Source organism: Miscanthus floridulus, chromosome 18 (genome assembly GCF_019320115.1).
Source record: "Miscanthus floridulus cultivar M001 chromosome 18, ASM1932011v1, whole genome shotgun sequence".
In the NCBI taxonomy this organism is placed as follows: domain Eukaryota; kingdom Viridiplantae; phylum Streptophyta; class Magnoliopsida; order Poales; family Poaceae; genus Miscanthus; species Miscanthus floridulus.
Window position 1 is genome coordinate 119,688,074 of NC_089597.1, and position 18,252 is coordinate 119,706,325.

The 18,252-nt window shown below is 44.2% G+C and overlaps 2 pseudogenes; both read left to right on the forward strand.

Annotated features, from left to right (window-relative positions):
• Window positions 1-7,069: 7,069 nt before the first annotated feature.
• Window positions 7,070-8,904, forward strand: LOC136524489 (protein ALP1-like; annotated as a pseudogene).
• Window positions 8,905-8,920: 16 nt separating this feature from the next.
• Window positions 8,921-10,488, forward strand: LOC136522594 (uncharacterized; annotated as a pseudogene).
• Window positions 10,489-18,252: the final 7,764 nt, after the last annotated feature.

The window sequence follows — 18,252 nt, forward strand, 5'->3', positions numbered from 1 at the left end:
GTGAATCATTTTAAAAGTTTATGGACCCAAAAAGCCACTTTAGAAGTTGATGGACTCAACTGAAACTTCCTCACAAGTTAATGGATCTCTGATACATTTAACTCTTATATATTTATATGACTGTCGAGCTTCACTCCATCCCATCTCTTTGCTAGAAGTGTTCTAGGTAATCAGCTATAACTGTAAGCCGAACTATCCAATGGTCCAATGCTGCATTGGAGGCCAGATGATGTTGAAGAGAGATTTCTTTGTTGTTCTTTAATCATCAGTATACTTTTTTCTGATAGTGGTTTAGAATGGGAGGTGGCAGGAAATTGGAAGTCGCCTGGGTTGAATATGTGCCTGGAGCTGTGGAGACTGGAGCGGAACCAACCATCAATTACAGTCATCTCTGTTCTACCAGTTAGGTCATTACTTGTGATGAACGGTTATTTTATAGGATTAAAAATATTTTTAGGAATCAGCTGGCCCTTCAAACCAGATCAGGCTAGGTCCGTCCTTGGGTGCAGACACTCAGTCTGAAACTGTTCTTGTGACCAATTCTGGCAGGGATAGCACTAGAGGTGAGAGGTTGATATACATATGCATGACTGTAGTCATGTGTAAGGGCAGCTTTAGTGCTGGTTCTAAGGATCAGTCCACGTAATGTGAACATAGCTTTAATTTGGTTTGTTAGTTCTAGTGAGGTTCATTGCATTGGTCACAAAAGGAACTACAAAAAGTATGAGCACCGCCTCTGTTGGTACGTGAAGCTCCATGCAGCTAATGGCCACGCAGCAAACTGCTCCATTGATTAGAGCATTACGGAGTTTTCGGTTCCATTCCTTCACAATCATGATTGGTAGACCTAGTGTGGTATAAAGTCCCATCCCATTATATGAGACAGTAGTGTTAGCAGAATTCGTTCATGCTCCTCGTGGTCGCAGAAGCAGTAGTGGATACGATGCCATCCGTCTGTCAGGCTATGGCATGGCCTAATAACTTCATTCATGTTGCGCACTTCATGCTCTGTCCTACCCTCTAAGTATCATCAACGGACTCCACACGCCAATTCAATCTGCATTACCTACACCTCTGCAAAATCTGTGCCCTCGTTACTGCATGCCCTGCTACTCCTTTTCTCTAGTTGTGTTGTGTTCCCCCCCATTCAGTCTTTCAGCCCCGTCATTGTTGGGACTCAGTTTGAAGTTTGCACTTCTCTCCCGTTTCCTTGTAGTTGTAGAGCTCGCAGTAGGAGCGTGGAAACAAATGCAAGCTGGCTGCTTCTCATCATCTTTTGCTTGTACCCATCACCTAGCAACCTGCTGCTTCTAGAATGTAGATGTAGTTTCAGAACGTGATGATCCATCAACCACAAAAATCTAGAGAAAGTTCTAGCTTGATAGTTGGGCATGGCAGGTATCAGGATATGCAAAGGTGCGCTAGATATTGCACAAACGCCTGTCCATCAGCAGATAGTTCGTCTCTTCTGATCAAGGCCAGATTTGAGTAACTGGTGATGGGATCCCCAGCCAGCAAGAACATTGGACAGCGACCCCGCTGACCATGCCCAGGTGAGGTATCCGTCATGGCACACTTGCTACGCCTTGCTACAGCATGTCTCCGGCAGCCACAGCCGCCTTTCTCCGCGTCGCCATGTTGCCGACGACGTCGGCGAGTCTACTATCTCAGTCATCGCTTCAACGTCAGCCACAGCCGTCGTGCTCTGCCTTGCAAGTGACCCGGCAAGCCACGGCCACGCGCCCAACTCTGCCTCGCCATGCTTCTTCTACGACGACGACCTTAGGAAATGAAAGTTCTTGTGGACTAATTCTAGCAGAGATGATCTTCTACTTCTAGCACAGAAACCAGAAGTTGGCATGTATGTATGCATGTCATGTGTAACTGTGTAAGGGGCAGCTTCAGTACTGATTCTAACCATCAGTCCACGTAATGCAAACATAAGTTTAATTTTGTTCGTTAGTCCTAGTGCTCTGTTGTCTGTCCATTCATTGGTCACAAAAGAAATAGCAAAAAAAAAAAGAGAAGAGCTCCGCCTCTGTTGGTATGTGAAGCTCCAAGCAGCTAACAGCTCCCCATTAATTAGAGCATTATGGAGTTTTTGGTTCCACAGTGTAATCTTGATTGGTAGGCCTGGTGTGGTACAAAGTCCATTATATATAAAAGACAGAGACAGTACTATTAGTAGAAACAAATTCATGCTCCTCGCTTATGTTCAAAAAATTCATGCTCCTCCTTGCAGATCAGAGTCATTGGCATGGCCTAATAGCAATAGCGTCCGTTCTCTCTCCTTCATCTTGTGCTTTATGCTCTGTCCTACCCTCTGAGTATCATCAACGGACTCCACACACCTCGCCTTTAATTCCACCTGCATTATATACACCTCTGCAAAATCCCTACCCTCGTTACTGCCCTACTACTCTATCAATATATAACTTTGGTGTTCTACTCCCTTCGCTAGTTGTGTTGTGTTCGCCCATTCATTTTTAAGTGCTGGGACTTAGTTTGAAGTTTCAATTTCTCTACCATTTTCTTGTAGTTGTAGTAGAGCACACAGCCACGGGAGGATTATAGAATCAATGGAAGCTGGTTGCTACTCATCTGCTGCTTCTACCCATCACCAGCAACCTGCTGCATGTAGAATGTAGATGTAGTTTCAGAACGCGATGATCCATCAACCAAAAAAATCTAGACAAAATTCTAGCATGATAGTTGGGCATGGCAGGTATCAGGATGTGCAAAGGTGCGGCAAACAGTGCACCAAGCAGACTTGGCCTCTCCATCAGCAGCTAGTTCCTCTATGATGAAGGCCAGAATTCAACCACATGTTGATGGAATCCCCAGCCAGGAAGAAGATTGGGCAGCGACCCTGCCGACCATGCCCAAGTGAGGTATTCGTCGGGGGGCGCTTGCTACGCCTTCTACGGCACATCTCCGGCAGCCACGACCACCTTTCTCCGCACCACCACGTTGCCGACCACCACGGCGAGTCTACTATCTCTGTCGTCGTGTCGACGTCACGCCATGCTCTGCCTCGCAAGCGACCCGGCAGCCACGGCCACGTCCATCTCTTCCTCGCCATGCTTCTTCTAAGATGACCTTAGCGACACCCGCTGCCCGCACACCCGATCGGAGCATCCTGTTCACCAACAGCTAGCAGCGTGTAGAGGAAGACAAAAGCGTTGTCGAAACCTGTTTAACCCAACGGTCAAAACATAAAACGCCTTTGTTTTTCTCCACGTTGGACTGGGTTTTTCTACAAAGCCACTGCAAATAGGATTTGTAGAAGGTTTTCGTGGAGACAAAGCAGAGAATTGAGATGTTGGTTTGCTTTCATTGCAGCGTGTTTTTATGTCTGGTAAAGATCAGAAATTCTGTTAGACGAAGAGGCATGATTGCTTATGATGTATAAAAAACTAAGCATCACATATGCATACACATAAGAAGTCTGAAAGACTTGGAGTTATTAATGAATCAGACCACTAGACCCTTGATACTAAGATGTCGACATTAAGTTTTATATCATCACACTCGCAAGTACAGCTATTTACTTTTAAAGCCTCATGATAAACATTGGTGATAGCATGCTAGAGTTGTAGGGAAAGCCGTATGGCATAAGAATATTATTCCCCGGTTTAAAGTGGTGAATGGCTTATCCATATCACTATACTGCAATCATCGAGATGCAGTTTTTCTATGCGAGTAACAACAAGGCAAGTGTAGCTGCCAAACATATTGATATAAGGTATCAAATTGTGAAAGATAGAACCCAAAAATAGTTTTTGCTTGTGTGGTTTCAAAAGTTTTTGTTGACTTCTTAAGTTATATATTTTTGGACTTCTATAAGTCACCACATCTGTAATATAAATTCAGTTGAGAACCCTGGCACGTATCAGTTCATCATGGAGCTATTAAGAAAATGTATATGATGTTTGTTTAAGTCAAGATATTTTCAAATGGTAACAATTTTTTTACCTTTTAGAATTCTTATGTGAACTTTTATTTCACCGATGTTCTCAATATTTATTTCTGTAAATTACAATAAACTTATAGCATGCAGGATTTGGACATTTGGGTTGTGCGCCAAGCTGCTGTTAAATTAGTGCCAAGCGGTTTAACAGCATGCATAAGCCGTGTGCCATGCGGGTTGCCGCATTAACTCACAAAAAGCTAGCGGCTGTGTGTGGGTTGCCGCATCAGCTAGCGCACGTGCTTCTAGTGGATATGTGGGCCGGGCCGCCGCAATCCACCCCCACCAGCGTCGCTAGTGGGCCACCCTGTTCTGTCCAAGTGTCCGATATGCCCGTGGCTGTCCGTGGCATCGTGTATGTTGCATATCTGTACATGCCATGCCTAACTACCTATCGTTCGTTGCCATGGCCTAAAGATACGTCAATCCAATTTTTTTTTTTGTGGTTGATTGATGATAATTGTGATATGAAACTACATGTACAAGCAATTTTTCGGTGATGGTTAGAAGATCGAGTGTGAGATAACAACCAACCTCACAACTTTGATTCCACAAATCTTCAGCCTATTCGCTTGGTCGTAAACGATCGTGAATTATAAGCCAGAACAGTATTTTTCTGTCACACCAAACCAGCCAGCAGTAATAATCCACGATCGTTTCAGTCGAAACGAACAGGCTGCTTATATGAGCACTTGATCACATCCTCTAAAACCTCTTAAATGGTGTGGAATTGAATGTCATCGGAAGAGAAGAAAGAGTAGCAAAGAGGGATGATATGCATGACATCCATTGGATAAGTCGATCGGGTGTCCTATATATATCATGCTTATATCCACTTCAATCCACGTGTGTTAGAGTGGATTGGGTGGTCGATATGTCACCACTAATCAGCGGATCACTGAATTCTTAATCAGTGAACACTAGGACAACACCCTGTTTTTTTTTTCTATTTTTAGATATTGTTGCTTTCACTTTTCATTTTCTGTTACAACACTAGGGTCCCCTCACACCCTACGTCCGTGCGTTCTTTTTTGGCGCATTTTTTAATTTCTCTTTTGGCAAGTTTTTCAATTTCTCTTTTGTGTGGCTAATCATTCAGGTCTGAGTGAAATGGGAAATGATTAAGCGGGAGCGAGAAGTCAGATAAAACCTACTGTGTGCACACGCGCGTGCATGTGTGTATTTGTTCAAAACCATATATTTTGTATCCAACTCATACAAACCATATATTTTGCATCCGACTTCCCAGTGTAAATCTAACAAAGTTCACAGGTATAATCATGATTGGTAGGCCTAGTGTGGTACAAAATCCACTATGTAACGCAACAGTGTTAGCAGAAACTCATTCATGCTCCTCGCAGCGCAGATCAGAGGCAGTAGTGCATGTGATCCATCTGTCAAGCATGGCCTAATACTAATAGTAATAGTAATAGCCTCTGTCCTCCCTTGTTCATCTTACACTTCATGCTCTGTCCTACCCTCTGAGCTAGTATCATCAACATCAACACACTTGATCCACACACCTCGCTCGCCTTCAATTCGATCAATCTGCACTATTGATATAACTTTCGTGTTCAATTCTACTCCCTTCTCTAGTTGTGTGCCCCGATTCATTAGTCCTGTCTTTTTTAAGTGCTGGGACTCAGTTTGAAGTTTCCACTTCTCCCCTGTTTCTTTGTAGTTGTAGTAGTGCTCTCAGGATGACTGTGGAATCAATGCAAGCTAGCTGGTTGCTTCTCATCGTCTTCTGCTTCTACCCATCACCTTCTTGTTGTAGATGTAGTTTCAGTACACGACGATGATCCATCAGCCAAAAACTCTACAGAAAATTCTGCCTCATATATTTTTACCCTTGTTGCTTCATAGTTGGGCATGGCAGGTATCAGGATATCCAAAGGTGGGGCAGACATTGGACCGACAAGACTTGGCCTATTCATCACCAGCTACTTCCTCTCTGATGAAGGCCAGAGTTAAGCTAATGGTTGATGGAATCCCCAGCCATGAATATTCCCAAATCCCTTCATCACGTAGAAAGAGAAGCGGGCGTGTGCCACCTTATTCCATCGTGCTAATCTTTGTCCAGGTTCGGGCAGCAAAATCCATGGTCAGGACACCAACCACAACAAGAGCTAAGCAAGTGGTGCTAATCTTTGTCCAAGCACAGGCAGCAAAATCTATGGTCAGGACACCAACCAAATACGATTCATTTTGTTCCACGTATACTATTTCTAAATTTGTAAACCCATTTGAAATCATTGATTTAATTTGTTGTTATGTAAAGAGAGATTTGGATGTCTCAAAGAAATTAAAACAATATTAGCCAAATATTCTTGGTTCATCGGATTATATGGAGAAAAGTAGCAATGGCTAATCAACAATTCTGTCGGAGAACGAACATGTGGCATCAATATATGTTTTTTTTGGGAAAAGGACCAAATGCCATCCAATGCTCCACTAATGTCAGGCTAGCCACTTTTCTGCACCCGGGCTTGTTTGGTTCAGACCCTTAACAAAGTTGTCTGGCCCAAGCAACTTTCCTAAGGCTCCAAACCAAACATGTTCCAGGCGTTCAAAAACGAGTGCCAAAGCTAGGTAAGTGGTGCTAGTCTCCGTCCAGACACAGGCAGCAAAATCCCTACTGAGGACACCAACCAAATACGATCCTGGCACAACACAGGCAATGTTCTAGCTAGGCATTTTGGGCTTGTTTGGATACAGGCCTGGCTAAAATTGCCAGGACTGGACCCTTGCCTGTAGGTTGCCTGGACGTTGTTTGGTTCAAGCCCTAGGATTTACTTGCCTGGCGCGGATGCCTGGCGCGGGTGCCGGGTGCCAGGCGTAGAAAATCGATCGCCTGGGACTCCAGCCAAGCTGCCTGGCTTTAATCATCGTGTAAAACTCCGTTGCCTTATCCTCTCCTCACTTTTTTCCTTTCCTCTCCCCTCCCTCCCCCTCCCTCTCTCTCTCTCTCGTTGGTGTTTCTTCAGAAGTGAGGAAATCACAGATTGGACTCCATGGCGATGAAGGATGCTGCAGGGTGATCTTCTATGTTGTGGATCTGGTGGTTTGCTCTATTAATTTCCTCTCTTCACTCTTCATTGACTTCAAGAAGTACTGATCTTAGATCTGGTTCAGAAAGGTGAGCAAAATCTGTTTCTATTTTCTTGATTTGCTTGATCTATCATTCTTGTTTATGTCCAAATGATGGCTGCAGTTTTTTCTAGGTTGATGTATACAAATGCATTTTTTCCCTATGCTAATCAGATCAATTTTCTTGTAGCACGTGAGACTCCATTTTTTTAGCTTGTGCGTACATAGATCCTTTTTCTCCTCTCCCAGTACCTTTCTCCGTGATAAGCATATTGATTTTCTTATAGTATTGGAGAGTAGAGTTTTTAGCATGTGCGTACTGACATCCAATGGTGCTAGCTAGTACACTTTTATCTGGAGGATTAGAAAGTGAGTGGCAAAATGTATATTTATTAAAGTAGTAACTTTGTACAGGTTGCTTTAGAAAATGACGACATGCATGTCTGAACTACCAACTTGCTTGTTTCTTACATTTTCTCATATGATGCTTAGATGGATAAAGACCACATTTCCGATTATGTTATCCAGCAAAGAGCTCGCATGTTAAGTGTCCTATCTATTGTCATTGCCATTATCCAATGGCGGCGGCGACGTCGGCGTCTTCGCTCTAGAAGACTGCCAATAAAATATGGGCCCTTGGTGAGCAGAGATTTGGTGAGGCAAACAAGGCTAGATGAACTATATAATGGAACAGATAAAAACTGCATCCGTCAACTTCGGATGAGGAAAGCTGTGTTCTGCAAAACTTTCCTCCCGTTTGCGTGATTCCGGTCTACTTAGGGATACTATACACGTCTCGGTTGAAGAACAATTAGCTATGTTTCTGCATACAGTTGGCCACAATTTGAGAAATTGTGTGATTGCCTTATATTTCAAGAGATCCGGCGAGACCGTAAGCCGGTATTTCAGTGAGGTCTTGATGGCTTTATGTTCCCTTGCCAAAGATATGATAAAACTTAGGTCTGTAGAGACCCATTCAAAGATAACCAGTAGCCCTGGGCGGTTCTACCCTTATTTTAAGGTATACTACAAAACATACAATTCTTAATATTTTATTTTTGATGGCTAGTTTATTACACTAATAAAAATTCCTTGCAATATAGGACTGTATTGGGGCACTTGATGGCACTCATATCTCCGCATTTGTCCCTGAAAATATAGTTAACAGGTTTAGAGGTCGTAAAGGTTACCCAACTCAAAATGTGCTAGCAGCCGTGGACTTTGATTTGCGGTTTACATATGTGCTTGCTGGATGGGAGGGCTCAGCACATGACTCCGTAGTTCTAAGGGCTGCCCTTAAAAGATCAAATGGAATTCCATTTCTTGAAGGTTAGCATATTTGTCCAAATGATTTAAGGCATACACTAAGTTTTGATGAGGCAATAAAGCAGTCATCTTGTGTATTGTAGGAAAATATTACTTAGCTGATGCGGGGTATGCAGCGAGACCGGGTATATTGCCACCTTATAGAGGTGTTCGCTATCACTTGAAGGAGTATGGGGGTGGGAGATATCCAGAAACACCACAAGAGTTGTTTAATCTTCGACATTCCTCTCTTCGTACAACTGTTGAGCGAGCATTTGGGACATTAAAGAATCGCTTTAAAGTTCTTGCAAACAAGCCATATTTTCCCTTTAGCATACAGGTGAAGATTGTGATAGCATGTTGTGTGTTACACAATTGGATCCTAGACAACTGGTCCTGATGACATCATATATGATGAAGAACTCTGGTATAATACTTTGCCCAGGTCAACTAGAGTAGCAATAGATCAAGGTGCAGAAAACAGACAATGGGTGGCTAAGCGAGATGAACTAGCTAATTTGATGTGGACTGAATATTGATGTAATTCACTATGCTATGTACTATTGTTGTAGCATATATGTACTTGTACGGTGTAATACATGTATAAAGTATTATTTAGCTTGTAAGACTTATTATTAATTAGCAAAATATATGTACCGTTGGTTGTTGTTTTCTTCATCAAAATATTTTCCTGTATTGTTGCTTGCTGTTTTCTTCACTACAATATTTTTCTGTAGTTCGTTGACAATGGATACAGGAGAAAGTAGCATGAATGCTAAGGGCAAGGGAGGTGAGAAAGCTGCAGGTTCAAATCCAAGGGCAAAAGCTACAAATTGGCCTCCAGCTATATCTGAATTTCTACTTGATTGGTACATTGAGAAGAAGTTGGCGATGCCTCCAAAAACTTTTTTCAAGAAGATGCATCACACAGCCTGTACATCTGCAGTGAACTCTAAATATGGCACTACCTATACTGTGGAGCAAGTTCATCGCCACTAGAGGCGGCATAAGGATACTTGGGGACTTGTGGCTAAGCATATGAATGAGAGTGGCGGTGGCTGGGATGATGACACCAAGATGGTGACTCTCTCCAAGTCTACTTTGAACGAACTCTCGGTAATTATCTCCTGCCTAAGTAGTCATCTTACATGCATTATCATAAATGATTCTTATTGTTTTTTATGCAGGCAAATGACCGTGGGATTCTGTCTAAACCAATTCAGTTCTTTGACAAGTTGCAAGAATTATTTAGTGGCAGCACAGCTGATGGTTCTTTTATGCAAGACCCTTCCACTGCAGCTGATCCAGACCAAGATGATACTGAGAGACTTGACATGCTGAATGATATGGCTAACTATGATAACACAAATGATGCACATGGGGAAGACTCAGACAAACTACAGTCTGATAGTGATGAGTGTCAGGAGGTGGCTGCCCTTGCTACAGCTAGCACTCAAGTTTCTTCATCTAGTGTGAAGTCCATGAAGCCTAACAAGAGAAATTTTAAAAGGTTTGGCAAGTCTAATACAGTACCTGCTGCTGCACGGGTTGGTAGGGCCAGTAAGTCCAACACAAAACCATCTCCTGCCTATGCCAATGATGATATGGATGTGGAGATAACCAATACTTTGCGTGGTATCCAACAGAACCTTGGAAAACCAGTGCAGGTTGCACCTCCTCCAGACCCTAATGGTCCTCTATGGGATATGCTCAAGAAGATCGCATTAGCACCGGATGATAGGCTTGCAGTAGGAATGCACCTTTGCAAGCCAGAATTTCAAGTTCATCGCAGCTTCCTTATCAATATGGGTCAAGAATACCTTGAGCGTTGGGTGTTCAACCATTTATCTGGTGGTGATCTTGGTGGTCCCTGATTATGGATGATTGTAGCTACATGATCTTTTGATTATGGCTGATGGGGTCTTGTTTTTGCTGCACCCTTTTGGAATCAATATGTATAGTATGACTAGATGCTAATTAGGTGCTGGCGAAGTTGATAGTCAGAGAGGTGCCTGACAGACTCTTGGGATAGCCTTGATGTGCTTTTGTATATCGACGAACTATTATCTAATCTTAAGTTGTAATATTTGTTAGCATATAGCTTGAGAACTCATTGTGTGTAATATTATGAATAGAGCTCATATGAGTTCATTACTTCAAATAATGCTGAGTGTAACCCAGGCAGAATAAAAAACCAAACATCGCCTGACCTTTCTACTTGCTGAGGCTAATTTTCAGGCCATCAACCAAACGACGCCTGAATTTCAGCTTTGCCTGGCCAGGCAATCTTGCAACTGAATACAGGCAGCTCCCAGGCAGGTGAATAGCCCAGGCAACTATCCCAGGGTTCCATCCAAACTAGCCCTTTGTTCCCAGTGTTCAAACCAAACAAGCCCTATATTAACTTAGACACACTTTGAAAATTGTTGTGTTCCCTTTCTTCGAACACATGAAGGTTGCATTATATGCACTTGAAAGCACCAAGCATATACACGCCCCACGATCAGTTGATCGATCTTTACTTCTTTACTCTCTAAAAAACAAACATGAAGAGCATTGCTCATCTATATACTACCATGGTTTCAAAGCATAAGCGACAAATTGACCACTCTTTGCTCACTATTTATGAGCCTTTCAACCTCTCCATGAGGCCACCCCTTATATGGCTATTGAGCTTCATTCCATCCCGTCTCTTCGCTAGGTACTCTGCTATACTGTAAGTCCAACTTGGCCAATGGTCCAATTCTGCATAGAAGGTAGAACCACAGTTTGGAGGATGGTGTTGAGGAGATTTCTTTATTGTTCATTAATCATCAGTATGAATTTCCCTGATAGTGGTTTAGAATGGGAGGTGGCAGGAAATTAAATTGAAGGGGCACGGAAGGAATGTGTTCGTGGAGCCGTGGAGACCAGATCGGAGCCCCATCAAGTTCATTGCAGTCATTTCTGTTCTACCAGTGGGGTCATTACTAGTGATCAACATTAATTTCTATAGGATTAACAATATTTTATCGAAGTTAGCTGAACTCTTCAATCAAACCAGCTCAGACAGAAACTGTTCTTCTAGTGGCGGAGATGATCTTCTGGCACAGCACCAGATCGGTTGATACGTGTATGCATGAGTCATGTCATGTGTAAGGGCGGCTTTAGCATTGATTCTAACCATCAGTTCACGTAATGAAAACATAAGTTATAATTTGGTTCGTTAGTTCTAGTACATTCAGTTGTCTGTTCATTCATTGGCCACAAAAGAAATTACAAAAAATATGAGTTCTGACTCTATTGTAGGTGAAGCTTCAGGCAGCTAACGGCCACACAGCTAACTACTCCATTAGAGCTTTATTGAATTTTCAATTCCATAGCATGAATAAATCTACATAGAGCATAGATATAGTTATGATTGATAGGACCGTGGTACAAATTCCATTATACTATTAGGGCACGCCTGACAAATGGATTGCATGCACTAATGTGTCAAGGGCGTTGGTGCTCAAGGTAGCTGGCCCTCGACTACGAAGCTCGTAGATTGGGTTGGTAATAGTGTGGGGTTTATCCCTTGGACGCCCTATGTTGAAGGTGATGAGATTAAGATGAAGGGGATGAGATTAAGAAGGAACTGGGAGATTAGGAATATGTTTGTTCTTGCTTGCCTCAACATAAACTGGTTACAGGATATAAGTAGAGGCGCCTAGGCTCTACCTCCTCGTTTCTCTCCCCACCATTAATTGTAATCTCTCAGCCATACTAATTCTCATTGATTACAGCCACATGCTCTTACTGTTGTGCTTCTGGCAGCTGCATGCGCCTCTATTGCTACAGCCATAACTACTAATCCCCGACCATCTACTAATTGCTATTGATCATAGCTGCATGCACCTCTATTGCTGCGCTCCTGGCAGCATCTCGAGCCCTGGAGTGGCTTGGTATTGTCGGCCCCACATAACATCTCTCCCTCCCTTGAGAAGCAGCTCGTCCACGAGTTGGAAGGATGGATAGCAGTCGGAGAAGCCGTCGACATCTTCCCAGGTGTCCGATGCAGCTGGTTCGCCTTTCCAGTGCACGGGAACCTAGTGAATGCCTCGGATGAGGTGCGTGTAGGCAGCACGTTCTGGCTTGGGCATTGTATCATCATGGTGGGTAGGCGGCAGCGTCGGTGGTGCAACCGGATGGGTGTCGACGAACTTCTTCAAGAGGCAGCAGACATGATGGTCCTTGTGCCAAAAGGACATGGTGAAGACCGCAAAGTCTCATAGGATTAGGCCGAGTGTGGCGAGCCATTGGGTACCCAGCACCACGTCGTACCCTGGCAAGGGGAGCATTAAGAAGTCAGCGGAGAATTGATTGCCGGCGATGGAGGACGGCGCCTGCCTATACACGCCTGTGCACGGCATGCGCTCGCCATTAGCCACCATGACGTACGCAGAGCTGTAGCGGACCATGGGAAGTCCAGTGCATCTGGCAACCTCCTCCAGCGATGAGGTTGTGTGTCGTGCTCGAGTCGATGAGGGCATGGACATTGATGTCGCCCAACTGGAGGTGCACCTGCATGGTGTTGCTGGTGTGGATGCAGGTGATCACGTGGAGCGATATCAGCGGTTTCGTGGTGTCGGGGTCGTTGGAGGCGGCGTCATTGTCATCATCTACCGCCGCCAGGTCCAACAAGAACAGGCACTGGCACACTTGGTGGTGACCATGCCCGAACTTTTCGTTGCAATTGAAGCAAAGGCCAAGCCAACGACATTCTTCCATCTCGGACATTGACAGGCGCTTGACGGGGCGATCCTCCAACTTGACGGTGGCAGCTGCAGCAGTCGCGGCAGGTAATGGAGCCGGTAGAGCGAGACATGGTGGAAGCGCCGGAAGGAGGCCCTGCTGCTAGTCGCATGATGGTGCGGGAGGCAGCACAACAACGGCAGCACACTGCTCATGAAGCCCTAGCTCACGGGCAAGGGCGCAAGGCTCATGGCGACGACGAGTGACTGCAGGTTGTGGACCTTAATATCAAGGCTGAGCGGCGGCTGGAGTCCTGCCATGAAGGCCTAGACTTGATGTGCCTTTGTTAGCATACCCATGCGGGGAAGCAGACCTCTAACCGATCCTGGTACTCGGTGACGGAGCCGGTCCGCTTGCACACCATGAGTTCGCCCAGTGGATTGGAGCGGATCAGCGGATCGAAACGGTGGTTCAAGAGCTCGGAGAAGCGGCGCCAGGATGGGGTGCCTTCGTCTTGCTGCACCTGGATGAACCACATCTGTGCGCCGGCTTCTAGATTGTAGGAGGCCATCCAGACCTACTCCTCTGCTGCAATGCACTGCTGATAGAAGTAGGACTCACAACAATTGATGAACGCCAGCGAATCAGATTTGCCATCATATTTGGGAAGTCTAGCTTCTGGAAATGGGGAGGCCGATCGCCCTGGTGGTCGCCGTGGCCTAATCCCCTTGAACCAGAGAAGGACGCCCCTACAAGGCGCTCTTGATGCAGCGCATTGACCTTGCCTTGCAGGTCGTTGATGGAAGCAGAGAGGTTTTGGATGAGCTTCACCAAGTCTGCTATGGTGGGTTCGGCCATTGGAGAAGAGATGGAGGCAGCGGAGGTGGATGGTGAGGCTGGGGCAGCGGTGGATGGTGCGGTGGCGGTTGGTGGTGGCGTAGGGGCAGACGAGAAACGCCTAGAACCCGATACCATGTTTTCAAGGCCGTTGGTGCTCAAGGTAGCTGGCCCTCAACTATGAAGCTCGTAGATTGGGTTGATAATGGCGTGGGGTTTATCCCTTGGATGCCCTATGTTGAAGGGGATGAGATTAAGAGGGAACGGAAAGATTAGGAATAGGTTTATTCTTGCTTGCCTCAACATAAACTAGTTACAGGATATAAGTAGAGGCGCCCAGGCTCTAGCTCCTCGTTTCTCTCCCCACCATTAACTCTAATCTCTCAATCATACTACTAATTCTCATAATTACAGCCACATGCTCTTACTACTGTGCTTCTGGCAGCTGCATGCGCCTCTATTACTGCAGCCATAACTACTAATCCCTAATAATCTACTAATTGCTATTGATCACAGCTGCATTCACCTCTATTGCTGCGCTCATGGCAGCATTTCGAGCCCTGGAGTGGCTTGGTATTGTTGGCCCCACATAACACTAGTGTTAGTAGAAATTCATCCATCCTCCTCGCAAATCAAAGGTAGTAGTGCATAAGATCCATCTGTCAGGCATGGCCTAATAGTAATAGTAATAGTAATAGTAATAGTAATAGTGTTCATCCTCTCTCAATCATCTCGTGTTTCATGCTCCGTCCTACCCTCTAAGCTAGTATTATCAATGGATTCCACACACACCACGCCTTCAATTCAGCCTGCATTATCTACACCTCTGATTTGCGAGGAGCATGCATGAGTTTCTGCTAGCATTACTGCCTCATATAATTAATGGATTTTTACCACACTAGGCATGTAACACCCTAGGTGTTTGGCTCCTACAAAATTGCATCTCATTTCATAAATATGTGCATCATCTATCTCATCATGCCATTGTTACTAAAACATGCATATGCAACATTCTCAATTATGTTTGTTTCATACTTGATTGTTTGTGAATGGTAGTGGTGAAACATGTGAATGCAATATGAGTTTCTCATACCTTGAAACATGGCAACTTGGTAGTGTAATTTGACAAGTGTAAAATTGCAACAAAGTCATGAAACATGTGAAACATGTGAAACATGGAATTGCAACATTAGGGTAAATCGAGTGTTTTGTTGTTTCATCACATGTGATACTTAGAAGTTGGTGTAGCACTTGTGTAGAGTGGTTAATTATGGCCTAATACACCTGAACTACACTTAGGGTAATTGATGGGACATTGTTCATGTGGACCAAAATGACTAAATTGCCCTCTAGGTGGAGGTTTGACTTAGGGTGACCTATAGAGTGCCACTGTTTGACTGATTCAAAAGTCCAACCTAGAGACCTTGCATGGATGTGCACCCTTTACCAAAGTTGTAGCCAATTTATCGAGGAACAAAATTCTCAATATGACCATCTCATGAAAATGGCTAGAACATACTCAAACAGGGCCCACAAGTTAGGTTTCCTTGCTGATTTCATACTTAGAAAATTTTCTAAGTCATAAATACCATTCTAGTTGGATCGAGCCAACTTTGGCTTGATACAACTCATGATCCAGGGATAATTAGCTATTGATTTCTAAATCAAAGTTGTAGCCCTACCATAGCTCTACAATTTTTATATACATTACTTCCACCAATTCGTCACGGTCTAAGAGATCCAACGCTGTCAACTTCGCCTGTCAGTCGGTTCATTTGAAAACTGAATCGAGTTCAGACAAGCTATAGTGTTCGACAGGTTCAGGGTTCGACGGCCGCGTGTACGCCGCGCGTCGCTGGTCATCTGATCACGCTGCCATGCACCGTGGATGCCCTGGCACGGCCGGCCACGACATGAGCACCCCCACGCGCCTGTCAACCAGCTCGCCAGTCCCATTTCCATTTCCTCGGCTTCCTCCGCTCGCCCGTAGCTCCATAGCAACCGCCGTAGCAACTCCAACGAGTTCGTGCTTGCTCGCCGCCGCAAAAACGTGAACTACGTCTTCACCACAGCTCCACTGTGTTCTCCTCTACCTCCTCCACCTCTCAGCCGTGCCGATTGGGTCTTGGTAAGGGCGCATTTGCCGTTTCTACCACCACCACCATGACGGGACCTCGCCGGAGTTGGCGCTCCACGCGGCCACCTACCACCGAGGCTTTCCCCTCCCCTTTTCTTTGCTTGGGTAGCATGGTAGTGACCTCCTGAAGCTCGTACCGAGCTTAGCTGCACCCTATGGGGCCGGACCTCGCTGGAGCTGGCCAACCCGTGGCCGTGCGCCGCCATGGCCATCGCCAGTTCCCCTAGCCACCATAATAGCCACAATTGATGGTACCCCTAGGTGCGCATGGGTGAGGTGAACACGCTAGTACCGATGGCCTCGCCGGAGCTGCCACCGACGATGAGCTACGCCGTCGCTCTTCTTCCCTCCCCTGTCTGTCTCGTCTCTCTGACTTGCGGGGCCCGCTCGTCAGTAGCCGCTCGTAGGCGGGAGCCGGCCGTGGGCCGCGCCATTTCTAGGCCACACTGAGTGCTGACGCGCGTGCATCGCGGGCCACCGTGTCTTTCCGGGCCGACCCAGCAGTAGTTGGTTAGGTTTCCATTTTATTTTGTTTTATTCTTTTTCACAGATTTGAGTACATATTCAAAAATGTATATCTCTTGGTTGGTAGATCCAAATGATGTGGTTCCAATTTTGTTGAGTTCCTGGTAATATCTAATTTATATTAAAAATATAATTTATGCCATGTTCTGTTATGAAGAATGGAGTTGCTAATTATCTCTTTTAATCATGTGGGAAATAGGGGTAATTATATCTTTTTCTGTGTAGCTCCAAATGGCATGAAATTTTTATAGTGTACTACTCATATCATGAATAGCTTGTAGTTAGATTTTCATATATTTTGGACACTGTAGGTAAGAGTTAGGTAATTCTCTGGTTTGCATGGATGGATCTTGTGTGAATTTTTATAATTTTTCTATAGATCTAGTAAAGGTAAAATTTGGTGAGTGCTATTCTTATGCTAGAATGATACTAGGAAAAATGTGAAATCTGTTGCTTGACACTTTTCAATAGGGTTTCCTAATTATGCTAGAAATAGACATGCCATCTGTTATTTTTGATACAACAAGTTCTGCTTGCCCAATTGCTTTGAAATTTTTATGGTAGTCTATGTGAAGTATGAGATAGCTACTATAATTTTTGTAGATTTTTCTGTATAGTTTTACTATATGTTGCTTTAATCACCTAATTAACTAAATAAATTAGAAAAGGACATTAAATAATTTATTTAGAAGTTGGCACTATACTTTCTGATGTTCCTCTAGTATGCACAACAAGTTGGTAAACTTGGTTTGGTCCAATTATGCTTTTGCATCATCACTAAATATTTAATTTAGTAAACCTGTCATTTCTGGACAGATTCTATGCTTACTTTAATTCGATTTGGTTAACATAAGAATCATGTTTTGATGTTTATAAATGATTTGTAGAGAAGTTCATAAGCTTTCCAGAATGTCCTCTTGCAAGTCATTTGAATTTGTAGAACTCTTGTTGTGATTGAATTAAGGAACTGCTCATTTGCATATGAAACCTTAACTGTTGATTTAAGTATGCCTTTACTATTCCTAAGCTTGTGGTAATGTTCCTAGGTGTTAGGCCTTTAACTGAAGATGAGCATCTTTATCTCAGGTTATGCAAGTTAGGTAAGTTGATCTTGTTCTTCAAGTTAAGTTAGATACATGTTTTTAAGTGATTTGAATAGAGCTATTCTTAATCGGTAAACGAGTGTCCAGTGATGTTTTCGTTAAACACTTACTGTGATCCATTCATCATGAGCATCATGTCATTCCTTATGCATCCATGATATTTATCTTGTGTATCGGCATGCAATAGGTGTACCGGAAGGAGTGACACTGCTGGAATTCGAGGAACCAAGCGGGGAGCAGCAGCAGCCAACACCGAAGGTTCAGGAGGTGCAGCCCTCGGGAGAAGTGCTAGAAGAGGTCGCCGTTGAGTGTCCGGATCACCATCCGTGCAACTTTGTGAAAGGCAAGCCCCGGAGCATATTAAGCCTCCTAATTTCCAAAATGCAGTTAAAGTATTATTGTTACATATATATATTGTTGCATTAAGTTTAGGTGTTGGATGCAAACACTTGCTGCATTGGTTATCCAATCCTTGTCTAGATATTGATACCCTGAATCCTATGTAACTCAGGCTCGTGTAGTGCTTAGCCCTGCTTAAATGCGGTAGAAGTCAGGTGATTTCCTGTCACCTA